The sequence below is a fragment of the Phalacrocorax carbo genome, chromosome 1 (genome assembly GCF_963921805.1).
Source record: "Phalacrocorax carbo chromosome 1, bPhaCar2.1, whole genome shotgun sequence".
Lineage (NCBI taxonomy): Eukaryota > Metazoa > Chordata > Aves > Suliformes > Phalacrocoracidae > Phalacrocorax > Phalacrocorax carbo.
The window spans coordinates 91,442,585-91,464,982 of NC_087513.1; the positions used below are offsets into that span (position 1 = coordinate 91,442,585).

The 22,398-nt window shown below is 40.1% G+C and overlaps 1 protein-coding gene across 3 annotated transcripts in view; it reads left to right on the forward strand.

Annotated features, from left to right (window-relative positions):
• Positions 1–22,398, forward strand: part of ZBTB20 (zinc finger and BTB domain containing 20) — a 465,440-nt gene that overhangs the window by 111,063 nt on the left and 331,979 nt on the right. The gene's annotated exons all lie outside the window — the stretch shown is intronic.

A 22,398-nucleotide genomic window follows, 5' to 3' on the forward strand; every position in this document is an offset into this window, starting at 1 on the left:
AATAGAAATTAAAACAAAGGGACTGAAAATAGAGCTGTAATCAATCCAGCCCAGTATCTCAATAAACCAGGGGCATTTTTTCATAGTGAATTTGGGGCAGATATCACAGCAAGTGCCATGATAGTGGGGTCTACCCCCCACTCACTCCTCTCCTTCCATTAAATCTACATTTGGAAGGTGGATGGTGCTGACTCATAAATTAAATTGGAGTAATACATACAGTGTATATATATTTCTGTCACTTTGTCTCAAATTAAACACGAACCTTCTCCCCTGACAAGATGATAGAAAAGTTAATTGCTCGCCCTGGCTTTAAATTGGAATTTGAATTTGCAAAATGCTAAAGGTTTATGAGATCTAAATCATGAGGAGCTTAAATTACATTCCTGTGATAAAATATTAATAAATCAATTAAAACATAAGCCGAGTATAATATTACTTTTTTTGTAGGAACCTTGAACACAATAATTCATTAGAGTGTGCAGTAACAATTATTGTATCTTTTTTAATTTTCTTTTTTATTAGGTTTTTTTTTAAACTGGGGAAAAGGCAACATCAGATGGGAACACACCACACAATGGTGGAATATTATCCCAGTACCAAATCTAGTCATCTCCTAGTAATGATGCACATACATACAAAAGCATCTGAGCACCCCTAACTGCACACATCACATCCTGGCTCCAGTATAACAAGGTGCACTCCCTAAAAGGTGGGGGCTGTTTCTCCCCTTTCCACCATGGAAAAGAAGGGTAGTAGCATAAGAAGGGAAGTAACCTCGCTGCTCCTGCTTTTTTTTCCATTTTCTTTTCCAGCCTCTTCCCATGCTATTTCATTTTCTTCTTATTTTTCTGTTCTCCTTTCTCTTTCTGGCTACAAGGTTGGTATGATTTCAGTGTCAAAACCATCAAAAATTCACAGACCTTTGTAAAGCTGGCCTGAGTTTTCTGTTGCGGAAACCTAGACTGGAATTGGATTTTGTTACTAGATTTTCAGTTGTGTTGTGAACAACTTTCACAGCTCTAATCTCTACATAACCCATTTCTGCATACTATATAAAGAGCACTTCAGGCACAGTATGAAACTTAGTTATTATTTGAGGAAGGAGGCGTTATGCTAGCTCAGCACGCATTTCTTATATGCAAACATTAGTACACAAGGAATGCAATTATTACATATACCTGCACACCTCTAATGCCTGTGAAGGTGCAGATTCCTCCGTCAAGTGCTTTTTACCTTCTGTGAAACGACTGGACGGCACGTCTGATACAGCTATGCTTGGTAAAGGGTCTAATTGCTATTATTACATTATTTGTGTTGAATTCTTGAACCGTTATTTAGTACAAATTACATGTTAGTGCCAAATTGGCAGCTCTGGAGACTGAAGTCTGCTGTTTGTATCCATAGCGTAGGTATTGTGTCTGAGCATGCTCTGCCCACCCTCCCCTGCGCCCCGGAGTCACGCACAGCCATCTCTCCTGCTAGCATTGAAGGATCTACTGCGTACTCTCTTATTTTTGCTAGTTGCAGGCAAGACTGCTGCTTGCTGTGCCCTCTCCTCCTGTGGATCATCTGTGCTGCAGCCAAGGGATTTTTTGACTAAACTAGGGACTTTAAATAGAAGCCCAAGTTGGGTCCCTCTCCTAGGGGATGAATGGCCAGCAGAGGAGAGGACTGTGTGCAGGCGACAGGGAAGGGGTGCGCAGCTGCTGCTCCCCCCTCTCTGACTGCTAGCAGCCTGCAGCCATCTCGCTCACAGCGGTACAGGGCAGCTGCCGTTGGCCAGCTGAAAGCAGTTAGGGCCAGAGTCAGCTGGGGAAAACAGTGAGAAGAGATCCAGGAGCAGGTGGTGGTTTGTGCTTCTAACCACCTGTCTGAGTAACGCTTTCCTGTGCTGCCCAGAAGCTATGGCAGGCTCCAGTTTTCCCTGGGTATGTGATTCCTCGTGATGCTCAGGGCCTTCCCCATGGTGAGACCGTAACCAGCGGATTCAAGGATCCCGCTTTACTGTGCTCCTGGCTGTCCTAACTTGGAGTGACTTTGACTTACAATTAAACCTTAGTTTCTAATGGCTTTTCCATTTGCTATCCCTCTGCTGACGAGACCAGTCAGGCTCTATTGTAGTGATGCAGATATAATAAAACTCTGTGTTTCTAAGCACATGTACCATGTCACCACTGCGAAGCTCCTCATCAATATTAAAGAATCAGGTGTTAGTTTTTATATGTGTTGCTTTTCATTACCCCCTTTTTAAGAAGGGGATGTGGGAAAAGTCACTTTCCACCAGCTCCGAGTCATGTAGCATGCCAGTGGTGGAGATTCAAGTAGAATACATGTCTTCCAACAGCCCACCCTTGTACTGAACCTCACCAGAACTGGAGAAACGCCAAAGGCGATGAGTCCTGTCATTGGGAAGTTGAAGGTGGTTCATTGAAATTGTTTATGTAGACTGAGAAGCAGCTATCAGAGGTGACTAGCTTCTTGTGGTTACCAGAAGGAGCTAGCGTTTAGACCAGCAAGCTAAAACTAAAGGCTTCGTATCACCAGGATGGTCTGATCTTCCTTTGTTATGATTTTCATAGCAATAGGCTGTTGAGGCTTGACTTAGTGTTGTTTATTCATGGCACTTGATAATTGCATTTACTCAATAGATTCCATACTTTACAAATTCTATTTTACTGTCTGACTGGATCTCTGTGAGCATTCCTGTAAATTTAAAAAATTAAATTACTTGAAGTTTATGTGTGTGAAGGGAGGTGTTCCAGATTTTTCTTGTATACAGGGATGACTTCCAGCAGAAGCTAAGAAAACTTTTAATCCCAAGTTCTTTGTCAGTGATATCTTTCTGCAAATCATGGGACCTACACTGGGGAAGTGCCCCCTCTATGGCACGCTGTCCTTGCTGGGGGGAGTGGGGAAGTAGACTATATGCACAAGACCATTGTTGCCCTCTACCTTCCCCAGAGCTGGAAACTGATTTTAGCCCTGGGTGACATCAGGTGCTTGAGGTGGTGAATTGAGGCTGGCGTATTGGCTCATAAAAATGGAGAGGAGGGGATGGACTGGCCAGTGCCAGCTGTAGGTGGTACCCTACAGCTCTGAGGATTGTCTTGTCCAAAACCTTCCTTCCCTGTCCCACATGGGGATTGCCATCCCTTCTTTGCCCCTCCCCCAGGGGGGCAGCCTGCGGATGACGGTTGGACGGACAGATGCTGTGGTAAGGATTTCCATGTCTGTTGGGGGCATTGAGGTTCTCACCGACGATGGTAAACATGATTTGGCTCCCGTGCTCTCATAATCAGGCTTACTCGCGCTGAAACAGAGATTGCTCTGTTGCAGTGCCAGGCCTCTAGCAATACCAACTGTTAAATAATAAACAGGCCCTGGTTGTTGGCAGCAGCTCCCTGTCGTCCCTCCGTTCCCCCCCACCCCCGCCCCCCCCCAACACGGAGTACCCATTTTCTGGATTTACCTGCCTGCCTGTGCTCTAAAGCACAGAGCAGCGCCCGTTTTTGGTGGAGGTTGGGGCAGCACAGAGACATCAGTCTCTGTCTAATCTGCTTAGTTTATTATTCTCCTAGGACCTGGGGTGATATAGCAAACATGCAGTGCTTTGGCAGCACTAACAATGGTTGTGCTGTCGTTCTAGATAATATTACAGACTTTCGCTTAATGCATTGGATATTTTTTTCCCCCTCTGTTCATCTGCCTGTTCTTTAAGGTCTTTTTTTTTTTTTTTTTAACTGGGGTGGGGTGGGGTAGCTGCTGGGAGTGACTGGTTCATTCTCCTTAATCAGCTCTGTTTTTTTCTTGCAAATTAAAAAAATAAAGTAGCATGTTTAACTGGCTTGTTCTCCTGGTGGCAGAATGGTATTTATTGTTTTATTGCATTAAGAAGTATTACCGAGCCTTTTTTTGTGTAGTTTATGGTTAGAATGGGCATTAGGATGAAGAGCCAGTTTTTTTTCAGTGAATCGAAGGGACTCCATTATGGAAGTTGCTCCACCAGTGGAGAAAAAATACTGCAGCAAATAAACCTCAGTTCTTATCTCCATTTTGGCTACTTCTGTAGTTTTAATTTTATTTCCTTATTGCTGTGTACACTGTACACATGTGGAAAACAGTATGTCCTGTTTTATGCAGAAGTAAAGTTCAAGAGCTTGGAGATAAGTTAGGAAAAATATTGTGATATTGTGAAGAAGAAGAGATTATACTGCAAAGTTAAAATGTAACTGCATGAATAGACTGGAGTGTACGTATTAATTTCCCTTTAGTTCTGTAAAACCTTGAGTGAAACACAAGCCAGAATTTTCACTTGGTGGGATAATGATGGTGGTGTTTTTTTGCAAACCCATATATGAAATGAATTTTAAACAAAGGTTTTATCCATTCCATACAGTTGGAAAGTCCTATATTTGGAGTCAACTAAACTGTGCACAGTGCAGGCCATTTTTGTTCATTTGAGGGGGAATTTCCTGAGCTGTAAGTTAACCGTGGCATGGATGCTAAGAGAAATCTTAGTGTTTTCAACAAATATTGCACTACAAAACTTGTGGTGAGTTCCAGTGTTCTGGGAGGAGTTCTATCATAAAATTTCCAATCAACTGTACTTGAAACTCCACCTTGTATCATAATTATTATAGGCGCACATATAAGGAAGCAATGTAATTAGTAATCAGACCTGGGAGCACTGCCCTGTCACTAGCTTTTCCTACTAGCATTTCCTCTATGCAGCTTTAAAGGTTTGAGAACGCTTTAAACCCCTCACATAATTAGTGTTGAATGTTTGAACTAAGAAATACAAGATGGTGAGGTCTGAGGCTCACTGATGCTCTTTCCTCTTAAAACAGACTGCATGATAGATATATATCAATCAATTTTCAATAAGTGAGTCAAGTTTAAATACTCCAGAATAAAGTGGGAGAACTTGAGTTTGTCTAAATCCTTGGGCCAAATCTCGTCATATGGGATTTTCAGAGCATCCAGATGATGATAGGAGACGAACACTCTTTGCTTCCTATGGCATTTGTTTTCCTAGTGTACTTGAGAACTTCTCAAAATTCTTGTGAGTGGTGTTTTGTTTTTTTTTAATCATCCCTGAAAGCTTTGGCCTGAACAAGCATCTGGCATTTGACAGTCTGTGTTGAGACTGCAGCAATGACTTCTCCCATTTATCGTTTACTTGAGTAGACATCTACAGGCGGTCTTTTGATTTGTTCTTAATGGGAGCAAGTTGGAGTTCAGTGCTTCTGAAGGTCTTCAAAATATGGGAGAAGTATCAGAAAATTAACTTTCTGGTTAACGTTGTTTTCGGAAAGGTGTAGAATTTACACAGTTTAATACGTCTTTTTTTTTTTGTTTCATAAGAATGTTGAAGCGATGCCAACAGATAATTTTCAGGAGGCTAGAACAGGGCAGCTACAGGTATGCAGGGAGAGGCAGTGCACTCAGGAGATTAATGAAGTGCCTTTGCAGCTGCTATTGTAGAAGCTGGAAACCTTGTTTCATTAAGCAGAAAAATAAACTACAGAAACAGAAGACTCCCTCTCCTTCTCTCTAAAAGTGTTTCCTTTCTTAAAATGCACATTTTTAATCCAGTGGGAAGAGTCTTTTCTTACTGCTGACATACTCCTTAAATCATATTGTTTTCAGCCAGTAAGTAGAGTGTGTAGATGAGTGACATTTGCTTGTAACTGTAACTAAAACATAGTTTTAGTGACATCAAAAAATTTATTGCATTTTTAAGCTGAACCATTTACAGCACATAAAAGGAGAATTCAAAGGAAGAGTTAGCAATGGAGCATCTCTTATCTCTTTCAGTTCCTGCAGCTGTGCCATCTTGGGGTGTGATTTATTTAGCAGAGAGAGTTGTCTGGCCAGTAGTTGGCCAAAAGAATCGCCAGGAAGAGCTGCAGGGAGCTGTGGGAGCGATTCAGTAGGTGGTGCTGTTCCCTTGAAGCAGGCTCTGATCCTTGTGCCCAGCGGGATATTTAGGGGGTATTTTTTTCTACAGCTCTAGCTTTCAGGTAGGACCTGAAAATCTAGCTATTTGTTGCCATAAAAATCTTGTTAATGCTTTTTGTCAGCTGTAGCAGTATTCTTAGATACATATTTGAACTGTTGGGAGCGTGGGGGCGGGAAGTAGAGTAGGAGATAAAAGATAATGGCTTCAGAGTCATTTCACATATACTTGAAGCAAATTTCAGGATCTCTGAATTCCAGGAGTCCTAACTGGAAATTCCCCCTGTGCCAACAAATGGGCAGATTTTTCCTTGCTGCATGGATAGCATTCCTCCAAGCAGCACCAAACATGGTTTCCAGCACAAGGCAAAGTTGAACACAGAAGCAGACCCAGAGAGGAGTGCAAACATTCCAGTGCTGGGAGGAGCTTGAATGTGAGCTTTGGGTGATGGCACTCTACTGAGCTATGCTCTGGTGAAGTGCAGTCATTTAACCAACAAACAAAGCAATGGATTGGTGGTTGGTTTTTTTTTCAGAGGACATGAGTAATATTTTTCCAAGCTGTCTCCAGACTTGAGAATTCTTCTCAGAAATCTTCACAAGCAGTGAAACCTGATGCACTGTGCCGGGCAAAAGCGCATCTTTTGTCGGAGGACTGCTTGTTACGGTCACTCAGAAAGAAGAACATTCTATTTAATTCTGCAGGTCACATATAACATCAGAAATTTCCTTTCGTATGGTTTGAGGTCAGAAAGGACCATTAGATCATTTAGTTTGCCCTTCTGTGTGTCACTAGCTATTAGATTTCTCCAGTGATCCCTGTTCTGAACGCAGTTATGTCCAGACAGCATCCCTCCATCTTGAAACCATCAGGACATGAAAGCTCCTCCCTTCCATTGATAGTTTTGTTTCAATGGTTAATTCTCCTGCTTTTTAAAAATGTGGGATTTGTTTCTGGTTTGATTTGACTTTTCTTTCTTTCTTGGCTTCACGTTCCAGACTTTGGTTCTTGTTATGCCTTTCTTCACCCATTTGAAGATCCCTTTAGGAAACAATGCAACAAAGAAAAGTAAAAATGCCTTTCCAAGCCTACCCACTACCTCCTGGTTTTGCCTCCAGGGATTGCGTTAGCTGTCCGTGCCACATTGCACTGGGTGTTCATGGTCAGTTGTTTGCTGTGACCTCTAAATCCTTTTGAGAATCATTTCCAGGGTGTAGCACACCCCACATGCCCCTCTGCCCAATCCTCTGGATGCAGCATATGTTCCTTTTTCTTAAAGGTATGCCATACTAAAAAAGTTTTATTTCAAAGAACAGAAGCTTGTGCAAATGCCTGATTCTCCCCATCTGTTGATACCCTGTTCTCCTGATCTTTTTTCTGTCTTTGTGTCACCTGGAAATTTTTATCAGCAGTGACTTTATAATTTGGAGTGATTGATCAAAATGCTGAATAGTATTGGGATTATTACTAATTTTACGTGCATCCTACTAAAAACACTTGTGTTCAGAGACACCCCGGGTAATGTTTTTTGTGAGGGTCTTCCATGAGTTAGCTGTTCAACACATGCTTTCATTCCCAGAACTGGAATGCTGTGTAGTAGTACTAAGTCAAATGCTTAGAAAATTGTAAGCGTGTATGTTCTTATGCTTAGAAAATTTACATACTTACCAAAGAGTGAAATCAGGTTTGTTTGACAAGACCTACTTTCCATAAAACCATGATGAGTAGCATTAATTAAATTTCTATCCTTTAGTTCTTTATCAATAAATTCAGTCTTGGCATAAATGGGTGCAACTTTACTGCTGTCAGTAGAATTGTACATTTTGCTTGCTTACCGTGTTTTTTAATGAGCATGTATTATTAAAATAAATAAATAAATAAAGCTAAAATCAGTGCTCAGGGTACAGCAATATAAGCAAGAATATTTTAATTAATACCTGGAGAGCCAGCCTGTAACTTCATTGCGTTGCTGTGGATGGAATGCACTGGTAGTCCCAGTGACCACAGGCAGAGAAGGCAGTGGGGAAGGTCTCTAGCTGGAATTTGAATCTGTCAAAATGCTTGTGGGGTTTCTTGCAAAAGTTAATGTTGGATCTGAATTCTTCTTTTCTCTTACATAAAGCATATGTATATGCTCTGTGGGCATCAACACAGTACTCCCACAATCTTCTCTTGTTTGTACTAAAGCTCAAAGTGAAGCTTGGTTTTCCTCAGCTGGTCTCTTCTTTAATTTTCTAAAGTTCACAACAGGAATCTAGAGGGGAAATCCTCAAAATACTGCAGAGTTGTAGGTGCTGATAAGATGGCTGTGCAGCAGCTGCGCTGCTGTGGAGGCAGGAGGTTGATGACTCCTGTAAACATCTCGGTATTCCTTTCAGATAGCGTGAGACGTGATTTTCTTTCCTATCAGGTCTTGAGATGTTTTGCGCTTTAAACACCCTATTTTGTTTAGTAAGCCTGAAATATTTACCATTTACATTAGTCTCAAAATGAAAAATGTTGAAGGGCTCTGCAAGCAAGATTCATGGACTACTGCATGCGCTCTGTCTAGTATATAGAGATCTGTAAGATGTGGATGAGAGTTGTGTGTATAGAAATACTTTAATCTTGTATGAAACAAATGTGTGGATTTTATTTTGTCTCTAGGGCATGGAGACTTGGCCAAAATTGGGCTGACACGGATGGCAAAAAAAAAAAAAAAAAAAAAAAAAAGAATTAGAGTATACAAGAATGACCTACTTAAAAAAAATTAAATTGGAAAAAAGAGTAATGGCTTGTAGCTATGGGATAATGGAATTTGGGACACTGGTGACTACACTTCATCCTAATCTTGCTTTTAATTGACAACAGACATGTTTGTGCTTTATTACAGAAGGACTTTGTGATCAACATACCTTTGTTGCATGAAACACTTATCCTTTTTATGATGCTGTTACAGCAAATAGTCCAGGATTCCAATGTCCAGGTCCAGGATTTTCATTTGAATCCATCTGTACGGTATTCTGAGGGAAATTCACTCTCATAATTAAAAACCAACCAAACAAAAAACCTCACCCAGTCTCTTTCTCCCTCAAAAAATCCCCACTTTCTTTTGAAATACTTAAAGTTTTTCCTATTCAAAGGTGACATAGTGAAGGCCAGTGTTTCTGATGAACGTTTTGTGGCAGGTTAATGCTATCCCTATTGAAAATATTTGGGGAGGAATTCTTTCTTTCTATGTGGTGCAAAGGATTGTTGTTTCTGATCCAGCTCTATGGGCATTACTGTGACACAAATATTTTAATCACCATAATGTATGGGTTGGACAGGTTGAAACAGAATTGAATTGATTTCAGTGCTGTAATGCCAGATAGAATTCATGAGTCTCAAACCCACTGTTTTAGCACTAGGCTGTTACTGTACTTAGTAACCGTATTCTGAAACTTCCTGAAAGCATTCTGTTTTCAAGAGAAGATTCCTTTACAAGGAAGTTATTAGTGATAAACTATATGAAATAACATTTTTTAAATTACTGTAGTTCTGTAGTTTTTCTCTCACAAATTTATTATCATCATCTCATTCTTCTTGATGAAAATCGCATTTTATGTCCTAGCAGTTTATCTATACATTCAGTCCATAAGCCCCCTCTACCTTAAAAGTTCATCATAGATTTGGTGAGATGTACTATGTGCCTTGGGGAGCCAGAATGATTTATTACAATCCCCACCCTTCATCCCCTTCCAAATACGACAGTCAGAATTCAAAGTGAGAATAATTACAGCTGTGCAGTTACGGCAGTTCTGAAAGACAGGGTAATATGAAGACTCCAGAGGAAATGTTAACAATTCTAGTAGTTTTTCATAAAAGACAGAGAGACACTGTCAAACCAGAGGTTTCAACAAAGAATAGGTTAAAATAGAAAGAAAGAGACTTAAAGGCCATCAAGGGCCAGTTGAGCCATAGTATGGAGGATAAGCAACCAAAAACTTCTTGTCTAAAATATTGATATCTTGCTAGCAAAAAAGAGACATGTCTATTATCTGCCCCACTAGATAAGTCACAGGGGGGACACAGAGGAATGAAATAAATCTCGTTCACTACCTCTGTCTGAAATACTAAATTAAGGTTAGTGGCTACATTTGACAAAGAAAAAGCGTTTCATTTGTGTTGCACATAGTGAACTATTAGTACGACTACTGCATTTATACAAATTGAATGGCATGCTATTGTCCGTCATCTTTTTCTTTTCCTTTTCTTATCCTCATTTTGAATAATTCATGGGAAAAATGATCACTTCATAATGCCACAAACTCACAGCAGGCAAAACTAATTTTACATGATATGAAAACAGATTTTATTTATTTAAGAGTAATATTTAAAGAAAACAACAACTTTTTTGACACCAGCTGCTGGGAAATAAATAGAATATTTTATGATAGAAAAAAAATCCAAATGCGTTAAAAGCTGCTTCTGAGAGATGGATTAAAAAATAAAATATAGATATTGGGCAGATAAACTTGGTGGTCACTGATGTAATCCTGTTCCTTAGGGGGGAGTGAAGGATAGTTTTTTCTGGAGGAAAAGAAACTTTGGAGGAGTGGTAAGTTGTGCATAAGAAGTTCTCTGAGTAGCTGGTGTCTGTGTGCCAGTGACTGGGGACAACTTGGGAGACAACTCCACAAGACCTTTTAAATTCTCCAGACCAGATGGTTTTTTCCCCTCAAGTGTCCGTTGCGTGAGAAGCAAGCCTCCTTTTTTGTCTGTTTTTTCCATATCTGTCCTTGGCTCTTTAGCAGGAGGAAACACTGAAGAGCTAGGATGCAATGTTAAGCTACAGATTTATTTATTTATTTATTTTTCCTTCCTTGAGGCGGCTTGATGAGTGCTGCAGGAGGTATTCTGGGGGGGGAAAAGATAGATATATGAAAAATAAAATAAGTCTGTTAATAGTGCTGTGGACTGCTTTTCCCTTGCATTGTGGAGAAAGAGGATGGAAAGCAGCCCTGCAGCGCGGGGGGAATAGGGACAGGCAGTGCTCAGCACACAAGCTTCTCCCCTCGGTGCAATCTGGTGGGTGGCGTGGGTCTGGGCCGGGTGCCATGGGCCGTCCCAGGCTTCATCCTGGCTGCCTGAGAGTCCAAGGAGCGAGCGGGTCGGTGCCCGGTTCCGGCGGCATGGGGCGGGGAGGAGGAGATGGAGAGCGGGCGGAAAGCAGCGCAGTATTTTAGCGCGAGAGCAGTTGGAACAAATGCCGTCGGTAATATAAATGTTGTTTATTGCATTTTCATGTAAAATTGTTTAACTTAAAAACTCTTAGTGACAGAGGGAATGTAAATCTGGGGCTGAGAGCCTGAGTCACCAGCAGAAGTTTATTATTATCTGTGATAACAGCTGAATTCCAGCCTTCCTGTGTGCTATAAAATGGGGCAGTTTTGTCTATTATTGGCGCCGTGTGCACCGCTGTAGTTAAGGGTTTGTCAGCAGTTCAACTGTAAGCCCCTATTTTCATGGGTTTATAACTCGACTGTTAAAAATTCACTCCGGGCTGAAACTTGGCACACGAGATTAAGTCTCTGCAAGTTATGCTGAAACTTAGGCTGTCCTTAGGCAGCTTCCTGACAGTGTTAAAAGACATGAGGTGTGTGTACGGCTCCTTCCAAAAGACAAGAAAGAGCAAGGACGAGGGCTCAGCATTTTGTGCCTTTCATGAGAAATGACGCTGTAGTTGGATTCTGGCTTGCTTAGAAGGAGTACCCTGATGCCCCTTGGTATTCTTACACGTCTTAAATTTGGGAAGACTTTTATTTAAATTTTACATAACCTATCTCTTCTCTTCCTTGTTAGTTTTACATCGAGAAAAACCCATCAAGCCCTTTGTATGCGTTTATTTAAACGGTAATTAAATGCACTGTTGTATTGCTATGCTTTAACATTTAAACACTAGTTAACACTTCCATTTACCTAGCTGCCATTAATTAGTTAAATATTTGTATTGAGTTTGGGCAATATAACATGCTTGAAGTGTATGAATTGTATTTTTATTTAGTATTTCCAGTAATATTTTCCAAGAGATGGATTTCAAGGCTGTAGTACAGTTGTAACTGCTGGGTAGTTATAATGATGCAACATTTGCTCTGAGCCAATGTCATCTGGTACAAGGCATCCTGTAATCATATGAGGAAGCATGGTTTGGTGTATTTTTACGCTCTAGTTCATCGAGGTATGAGATCAATGCTTTATTTTGAAGGGGCATTCACTCGTCAAACCAGTTGGATGCTTTTAAGGGGTTGTCATCTTATATCCATTGATTAAAGAACCGCGCTAGAAATTAAATTGGCCTGATGAAACAAATTCTGTTATTTTATGCGTCATAACTCAGAAATAACCCTGGATTTTTGTACGAGTGTCAGTGATCTGGATTTACAGTAGCATATATCTAAAGTAAAAATTTGGCCAGCTATCTAAAATTTGGGAGTTTGTTTGTGTTGTGAGGTAGCAGTTGGTTGGCATAGGCCTTCATTTGCTGAGGTCATCTGGTCTGTCTGCCAACATCTGCGCCTGCAAAAAAATTTTGTTCTCTTAATATCCACCATTCTTGACGGATGACTCTCGTACCTAACCTTGATTATCTCTGGAGAAAATAGTTAAATACAGTCTTCTTGGAATTGCTACCAAATATTTAAACATCTTACTGCACTGGAAATAGTAAATCCATGTTACAAATTGTAACCAGCAGTAAGTCTGAGGTGCATCTTCTGGAACTAACTTTTTGCTAAACTTTATTTAAATTCAGGCACCGTTGGCAGAGCATGTGAAAGGGCTTAAGGTCAAGGGGGTGCATAACTGATAGTTCTGTGTGACCAGTCTTGGAGGTCTCAGTTTAAAAAGCATCATTAACTCAGTGTTACCTTTCAGTGCCTTTCTAAAATCTTTCATTTTAGACGAGAGGCCTGCGTGCAGAATTTAAGAGGCTTATTCTCTTACACAGAAATAATGCTGCTAAGCTGCTAGAAATCTCAGCAGCTTAATATAAATGTTCAAATAAAAAAGTTAGTATTTTAACTGTATAACCTTCAAATATAATTAATAATGAAATCCTAAGCAGGAGCCTAGGGGAAAGCGTTTGGATTCTTTCTATTTGTGGAATAGGTGCAGGTCCCTAGTGTGCAGTTGAAAATAGGGACTAAATGTGAGCTGATGATTTGGAAATCACTAACGTGTGCTGCTGAATGCAGTCATAGTTGGGATATAAAGTAGAGCACAGGAGAAAATGAAAACAGAGGGACCTGGGCCACCAACTTAATGCTCAGATAAAATACCAAACTTGCGTACTAGGTGGAGGTATTCAGATGCAGAGGTTTTTCATTTGGCCTGAGGATTAAATTATGTTATCCTGCCAGTGCAGGAGGTAGGTTTTTGTTTTGGTTTTTTTTTTTTTTTTTCCCCTCACTCCCTCACCAGTGCTACCCAAGTTATTATCCTGGAGCATAATTATGGGAAACAAAGATCTCAGTAAGAGGGTGTGCCACAGCCACCTGTGTGATGACCCTATTAAGATTTCTAGCACAGCAAGATGCTTTCCAGAAACACCGCCTCCCAGAGAAAGAACACGTTGTCAAGAGTTAATCCGAAGGTGGTGGTCATATTCTAACTCGGAAAAGGCAGAAAGAAATTGTCCAGGTAATCAAGGGCCTTCTCAAGAACTCCGTGTGTTCTCCAGTGCAGTTGGAATACATTGCTCTTTCTGCGCTTATCTTTTCAGAGCCTGTATACCACTTCCATGCTTGAAGGATGCATGGGAGGGCCACCAGTTTGCTCCTTGATGTAGTGCTTAAGCTCTGCAGCAGTATTAGCTGTAAACAGGAACTATGTGATTATGTGCCAGAATTGTGGCCTCAATAATGAAATAAGCAGAGAGGCCTGCACGTACTTCAAACATAAGGGATGTCCACACAGTAATCTTCCAGAGTGTAAGTGGAAACGACAGAAGCCCTGAAAATGACTGGTTATTTCTTTTTATATTCCAGCTCTTTAAGCAGCTTGCAGCTCATGCTGTAGGTTTGATTAAGGTATAAATGAGGGTCAAGTTGGGGGTTGCTAAATTAAAATCCTCAGAGTCATATGATTGGGAATTAAAAAAAAAACAACAACAAACCAAAACCACGATGAAAGTGGAAAATGAAGTTCAGTGTACACAGTAGTCAGCATTTGCACATCACTGTCACATTGCGTGACCCGAGGTATTGCAATTATTTCCTATGTAGGTATCAGTTGCCGTTTTACTGACAGCTTCTGGAAAAGTGATGGTATTGGCTAATGGAGCAATCATACAACTTGTCAGAGAAGAAAAAATTATTCTGACACTTGTCTTTTATAACAACACCCTGAAATGGTTGATGATGCCTAAAAGGAGCAGCATAGAAGTCAACCTGTTACTTTGTGTCACCTGTTTTTCAAACAGGAAGAAGCAAAAATCTCATAAAACATGGAAAGGACACTGCAGGTTCACTCCCAGTCTACTCTTGTGGATCCCCACCCCCAGCATGGTAGCTACCAGGGCTGCATTTCAGTCCTGGGGCCACCTCCTGTGTTGCAGGCCATGTTGTGTTGTACCCTACCCATTCTCTTACAGTGGCTGCATCATCCCTCCTCCACCTCTCAGCAGCAGTAGCTCTTCGCTGCAGGAGCTGTAGCCTAGGTTTTTGTTACCATCTGTGGTGGCTGTAGGAGAATCTCTGTTCTATGCTGCCTTCTCCTTGGTAAAAACGATGAGCTGATGGAAATACTCACTTGTCCATATCTGGCCCATTGCTAACCGGTTCATTAATGCTTTCAGATTATGCCGAATCTTTCTCCTGCCTCACGCAGCTGAAGGATGTACTAATGAATGACTTGTAGAGACACATCAGAAGACAGATATAGTCTTGAAGTCTTTTATGTAACCTTTCGTATGTGTTGGTCATGTCTAAATGTGCCTTGCGCCATTAACACTCTTATTTGTTTTCTGAAGCTAAAAGCTGACTGGTTTGAAGTTGCAGAAACTGAATTAAAGTAGAAGTCAACTTTCCCCTTTACTCTGGATACAGAAGAATGTTCTGGACATCTTAAGGTGTTAGCAGAGAAAGACACCAGATATGCAAAAATATTAGCATACCTAATAACATATTGCAGAGTTTTGTTTGAGATCCTAATTTTCTTTAGCAATCTTTGTTAAACCTCATCTCTCCATAGGGCATAGAAATTGTTCATCTTAGGCAAAAACAGATATTAAGTGCTTAATAGCTCTGGAATGCAGGTCTAGTCTTTGGACTTCTTTAGCTATCAATTGAAGGCAGAAGACTTTTTTGTTATTGTTGTTGTCCAAATGGTGGTTCTTGGTGATATGTAGTCTTTCTTTCACCTCAGGAGGTTAATGAGAAGACTTCTTGTTATAGGGTTCATTTTTATCAGGACTGCTGAAGGTAGTAGAGAAGAATGCGCTTCCAGTAATTTTCAAGACACAATTATTTCAGTGAGCAGTAGAATTAATAAATCTAGATTTTCTACAGATTAGTGTTATGGTTGATTGACTTGCTGCCTTAGAAGGTGTAACCTCTCACTGAAGTATTTTCTGGGTTTTGACGTGTTTATAAATCCAGTTCTATGGTGCTTAAGGTATCAACTTGTACTGTTGGTTCTGTCTGGAGGGGGGGTGGGAATTAATAGTGTCTCTTTCTACCCCTGCCTTTTTTTTTATGAAGCTTGTAGTAATCAGATTTTTTATTCAGTCTTACACCCCTCTAGCAAATTTGGTCGAAATTGGTAAATTAAAAGAGTATTAAGGAGAGGATGTGTCCAGACAGCACAATTTTAGCTTTAAGGAGACCAAGAGAAAAAGCTGGTAGCCAGAGATAGGATATCCTTAGTTATTACACGTTTAAGCAATTATTTGCTTTGACCTTTGGCAAACCACTTGTCTCTTCGCAGTAAGAAAATACCGATTGATGGAATTGATCTCTGTGTGGGATGAGGGCCATTTTCAGATTCCTGACTGAGGATCTCAGGGTTCTTTATTGCTGAACACTGAGAGGGGAAAAGATAATGGTAAACAGGCTGTCAGTATTTTCTTAAGATATGCTGACATATGTCTTGATAATGATTCATACAGAAAGGTTTGAGCAAGTTCTGTTGATTGAATAATGGCAGGTGAAAATGTTTCTCTGAGTTGAGGACAGTTTGGGTATGGACTGTGCAGCCTGAAGAGTGGAAACCTAAGAGCACTTATGGGTTTGAGAGGTTTACCTCGACATTAGCTTACCATTAATAAAAAGAAGAGAAGACTGAAGGGAGACCTCATCCTCATCACAGTCTTACAGCTTCCTCACAAGGGGAGGAGGAGGGGCAGACACTGATCTGTTTTCTCTGGTGACCAATGATAGGACCCAAGGGAATGGCAGGAGGATGTGTCAGGAGAGGTTTAGGTTGGATATTAGGAAAAGGTTCTTCCCCCAGAGGGTGGTGGAGCGCTGGAACAGGCCCCCCAGGGAGGCAGTCACGGCACCAAGCCTGACGCTCTTCAAGAAGCACCTGGACAATGCTCTTGGAGACATGGTGTGAATTTGGGGTTGTCCTGTGCAGGGACAGGAGCTGGACTTGATGATCCTTGTGGGTCCCTTCCAACTCAGGACATTCTGTGATTCTATGTGAGCTGTGCAGCAGGAAGCTGAGTATTAGCATCAGTTACAATGAACGAGTGTTTGGAAGACTGGTAATTCAGGCCAGTTTAAAGCTTAAAAGCAAATCTTTACTAGACTGGCATTCATTAACAATACTCATAGCCAATAGTTCTTAATAATTATTAGTTATTATCACTGTGTATTCAGTTGGTTCTTAACAATCCCTTTCTACATTAGCTACATTACATTAGGTATTGCAAGTGTACAATACCACAGAGTTGATGCCTTCTGGTTGTCCTACAGTCCCAGGTAGTCTTGGTCACCAAGGTTGAGGTCATCAGTCAAGAGCTCTTTCATGAGGGAAGTGACATATTTAGTCCTCGTTTTTTCATTTGCTTTTCTTTGAGGTTTTTATGCTTTTTATCCCTCTTCCCACCTGTCCCCGCCCGCCCCACCCCACCCACCCACCCCCCCCCCCCCCCAAAAAAAAAAAAACAAACCAAAAAAGGGGGTAGTCTCATCTGCTCCCAATACTATCTTATTTTTAAGACAAACACTTGCTCTATTTCTACCAAGTATTTTCCAGCTTAATCTTCAGGATTATGCTGGTTCCAGCAGGTACCTTTCCTGCCTGTTGTGTATGTCCTTTTTCTTATGCTGCAGATTTTAGTACTTCTCACATATTTTCCTGTACTCCCTTTTCTGCAGCAATAACACAAGTATCCATTTGCCCCTTTGTGATTATGTGTCACATACTGGTGCTTAGCTGTATTACAAAATGTTTATGCATTTTGTCCAGTTATACTGTTAGTGTTATGGTCTTATATAATATACTCATATCAGTGACTCTTTGCACTTATGTTTGGGTTCAAGGCAAGCAAATATCAATTATATGTGGTCTAGCATACTTGTATTTTAGGTGTGCCTTTGCCTTGGCTACACCATGGGTTTTCCTAAAGAAGGAACTTTCTGCTTGCGTCAAACTTTTTTCACAGAATTTGTTTGATTTCTCTCTGGTGATGTGGGAATCTTCTGCAATGCTCCTTAGGTTGAAGGACAGTGAGAATAACAGGTACAGCTCTGCATAGAAGGTGGCTTACTGTCCCTGGCTTTTAGTCAGCTATTGTGCGACCTACAAGAGCCCAAAATGGTTCTGATTAACTGAGTTTGCTATCCTGTGGTCCTTGAAATTTGATTACTTTTCATGCACAGAGTTTGAGCTGTCTTTCAGGCATGAGACTGATCATTTGATATGTCATAAATTTCACATTTCTTGATTGTGCAATGAAATGGTTGGTGTGTTCAGAATTTGTTATAGCACTTCATAAAAGGGAGAGGGTGTTTTGTGTTGGTTTTTGTTTTGGGGGTTTTTGTTGTTCTCTTTCTGTGGTATGGAAAGTTGAGATGAAGCTGCCTCCTCTACAGGGGTCTATGACACTACCAAATTTTCCATAGTTACTACCACATATGGTTTTCTGTACTCTCTGGTCTCTAGTCTTTTTTTCTATTCTGTGAGAAGTCTTTAGCGACTATCAGCCAGCAGGCATAATGCAAGAAGTCTCAGGGGTCATCAGTAAAAAGTTACATTATACTATGCCAAATCATTTTTAATGCATTTTTTCGACTCAGGACCTTGCTTTATTTTTGCCAGCAGTTATTAACAGACAGCCAACTTGTCCCAGTTGTTAAAGAATGATGGGAAACTGTGTGTGACAAAGACCACATTAGGATGTCTCTACAAATGAGGTGTGAAGTCTCGAGCTATGTAGCCCTTACGTATAGTGGAGAAAAACAGAAGGCTGCTTTTGGACATCCCTGTAGGCAGGGCCGGGGCGGCGGTGGTGTAACAGATGAGTTCATCACTAGGTGCTTCCCATGGCATTGCTTACACAGTGTCAGGGTAGCATGATGCCTTTCTTAAATACAGAATGAAATACTGACTATGAAGAGGTGGTTAAAAGCTACAGATGTTCTGGTTTGGAAGGGAAGATCCTAGACCTTCTCTGATGTCCTTGCCTAGTTACTTTGTTTATGCCAAGCAGAAAGGACTGCTGTTCTGGTTCTCAATGTACAACCCAGTTGGCATGGCAGGGCACAACATTATGAAGAACTATGCCACTTGATTGCAAGAAGGGATCTGCAATGATGATTCACCTCATCATTTTATTGCTTTCCTTCACCCTTGGCTCTAACCATGCAGTGTATCGGTTTAGTTTTTAATCTTCCACTGATGGGATTGATATTCAAAGGTGAGTGGTAACAACAGAGTTATCTGTAGGAGTTCCACTGCCAGTAGCACCCGTTTAAGTCTTCTTGGAGAGATACAAGCTCAGTTTTGGGTCTTTGCACTTTAATCTCCTTCTGAGAGAGTTCGGCATGATCAGAAAAGAAGGAACAGAGTATCGTTCTCTTCAAAATTTTTGTCCAGTCTGGCTTATCTGTCTGTGTCTCTTTCCTTCAAGCAATGACAATGACAGAAATTATTTTTCTTTACTTTGCTAGAGGACTTCTTGAAATCCTTAGATGAGATTACACACAGTTTCAATTCTATATTGAAAATTCTGTTGGTTCTTTTAGTAAGATTTGTATTTTTCCAAGTATTGCTTAAGAATTTGCATTAAGAAACTTGACAAACAGTATTTTGAACACCTGGAAAAATAAGAATAACGTTCCTGTTTAATGCCTCCAAATTTAATACTAAATAGAATCATCCAATGTTTGTCACCTGCCAACCCAGAAGTTGCCCACCATACCTTTCAAGAAAATAGCGTCGTACCATTCAAAGTGCAAAGGGAAGGTACAACAAAAAAAGAAAAATAAGGAATCAAAAAAAAAAAATTAGTAAAGGAAACTATGGCAGCATTGTACTTATAACCTGACCTGTGTGAATTTGAAGTTGTGTTTTATGAGCCATATCTCATAAACTGAAAGCATGAAATTTGCATGAAATGCGACAAAATTTGGGATTGGTACAGGTCATGTCCCTCAGAGATGCATACAAGGTTATGAAAAGAAAAGGACACCTGCATTTCTTTTATGTATGTGTATGTCTATCTATGTGCATATAAACAAAAAACTTTGAAAGCAGAAGTTTCTTTTCACTCATCTTCCTCACCAATCCCTACTCTACTTAGTCCTCTCAGGTTCTTTTTTTTTTTACAGAAAACAAATAAAAAAGGCATGTTTCAATTTTTAGGGTTGCAAACTATCTTTAAAGTTCCCTTCCACTTTAATATTTCTGGCTTCTGGCTTTCAAACAATTGCCATTTTACCTAAAAGGGCAACATGTTTACAGATTGTATGTGAAATCACTTTTGAGAGTTATGTGTTTCCTGAACATCGCTATTTTTAGCACGGTGATAGCTCAAAGCTAAGAACCGTTCCTAATTGGAACTGTACTTGTGGGAACTTAAAGATAGGGTTCTTAATTTCTTCCTGATATGGACACATCTTAATGTGGGAGGCATTTTAGGAAATTTGAGACAATCCTCCTTTTATTCATAGCTGTGAGGCTTCTCTCCCCTCCAGGTTGGAATTGTGTAGTTTTCTATTTGAGAACTAACTGTGGTTGCCTCTGGTGGAAAGTTAAATATTGAATGTATTTTTAGCTGTCTTTTTTCCCCTTTTTTAAATTTTTTTTAAATGCAGTTTAGCAACTAGGAATAAGGTGACCCAGAGCAATGTGACTAACGAGTTTTCTGCAGGCCATCAGCAAGAGCCTCACCAGTGGTATGTGGACCATCATGCTGGTTTACGAGAAATGGTGGTAGTGCATGACTCTTCAGAAGTCCTACAAATAAACACCAGCGTGGAATGTTCTGTTAGCATGTTAAGAACAATAAGGGAATGCAGGTTTAATAGACTAATATGTTTAAGTGGCCTTCTACCATCTTATTTAACACAGTGGGATTTCTGCAGCCTGCAGAGGTAGGAAATAGTTCTGTACATATTTACTGTGTAGGACTTCCTTCTTTTGGGCTTAATGTGGCTTAGAATAAAGAAAAAAAACAACTTTTTTCCTGTAATTCACCAGTGGAAGAAGCATTTTTAAATACATTAGGGAGATCTTTATTTGCCTCTGTGAACATCAGGGCCCTGCTGTACTGGTTATTTTTTATTAATGCAGACTTCCAGTCAATGAGGACAGAAAGGAGATAGCTGATTACATAAAATTCTGGACTGGTTTGAGTTATGGCTCAGGAGATGGAAAGTTCCTCTTTTGCCCAAATATGAGGTTCAGTCACAGTTAAGAACTATAAAGCCATTAATGTTGTAGGGCATTGTTAAAGAGTAAAAACTTAAGCTGAGAGAAAAATTCATGAGGGAGAGTCTTGTGTCAGATGGTTACAGCAGAGGATCCGGCGGCTCTTTTCTTCATGGAAAAGAAAGCCCATTTCAAAATAATTTTGAGATTCAAGGACAAAAGGCTGAATGTTTGGGAACTTCTGCGCAGTTACTGTACCAACTGATTACAGGGACATTTGACTACATGTAATTGAAAGCAAACCTCCATTCAATTGACTTTAAATAATACAGTATTTTCTGTTATTTTCTCTATTAGTACACATAGAAGCATAAAGAGAATTTATAGGTGTATATAACTCTTGGAATCTTGTACTTTTTCTTGTAAACTATTGCCCTAAAGTTTGGTTTCTTCTTGTATTTCTTTTTTCTGCTTGCATACGTTGGAGTAAATGGGCAACAATCTTAAAAACGGTAGTCAGAGTGGAATAGCAGTTGGTGTTTTGTTTCCTGGCCGGCTTAATGTATTTTGCAAGTACCTTTACTGTGGAAGGTGCAGGGTCCAATTTTGTTCCTTACACATTGCTTAGTATTGGGTGGGGGAAGAGTGAGATCCTGCTGGCCTATGTTATTTCAGCGTTCCTCAGCATATGAAAAGAAGCTTAAGCAGCTCCTCCATGACAGACCCAGTTCCTTTGTATAATATTTGTAGAGAACATACTTCAAAAGTGCTGACCTCTTTTTGGGGGAGCTGCAGAAGAGAGGAGGAGGAAGGGTTTAGATCTTCCATGCAAATTACAGGCAGGTTCATCTTTGGTAAATGTAGCTACGTCTCGGTTACGATGACAAAAAATCTTGAAGGGTCTCTGCTTTTAATTCCATTGAGGTATATTGAAGAAATAAAAAGTTTAGTCGTATGATATGTAAATTATCCTTTTTTTGTTTGTGAATATTATTTTCACTGTCTTAGCAATTGGGCCTGAAATATTTTTCTGGGCTTAGCAGCAACACAAAGATCAAGAATGTTCCAAGATTCAGATTGGCTGGTATTTGCTTATATCACCATGACTGAATGTTACCAGTTTTAAAATGCTTTTTTGTTGTTCAGGAAATTTTAAAACAGCTTTGATTTCAAACATGAAACTTGGCAAGTGACTGGTCCATAATGTGTTCTAATCACTTCTGGTATTTTGGAAAAGACTTGAAAAAGATTGAAGTCGTTATGTTATTAGAAAGCTAGTTACCAATTGCATATCTGAACTCCTCCTCTTCTTTACCTGGAATATAATTAGCATATGGTCTCGTAGTCCTTTCCCCAGTATTAGTGTTAACAGGATGGAATTTAATTTTGTGTTTTGCCATATGCAGTTTTTTGTAAGATGTTTTTTACTGTTAAAAAATTACATAACAGTTTCAATTCTGTAGTTTGGTTGACCACCAGGGGGGTGCATTTGATCTCATCTGTTTTGCTTAAACATAGATTAAGGAACAGGTTGAATACCCAACCTTGCTTTTCTAATAATAATATTTTATTGCCTATTTAGGGGTGTTTTGGTTTTT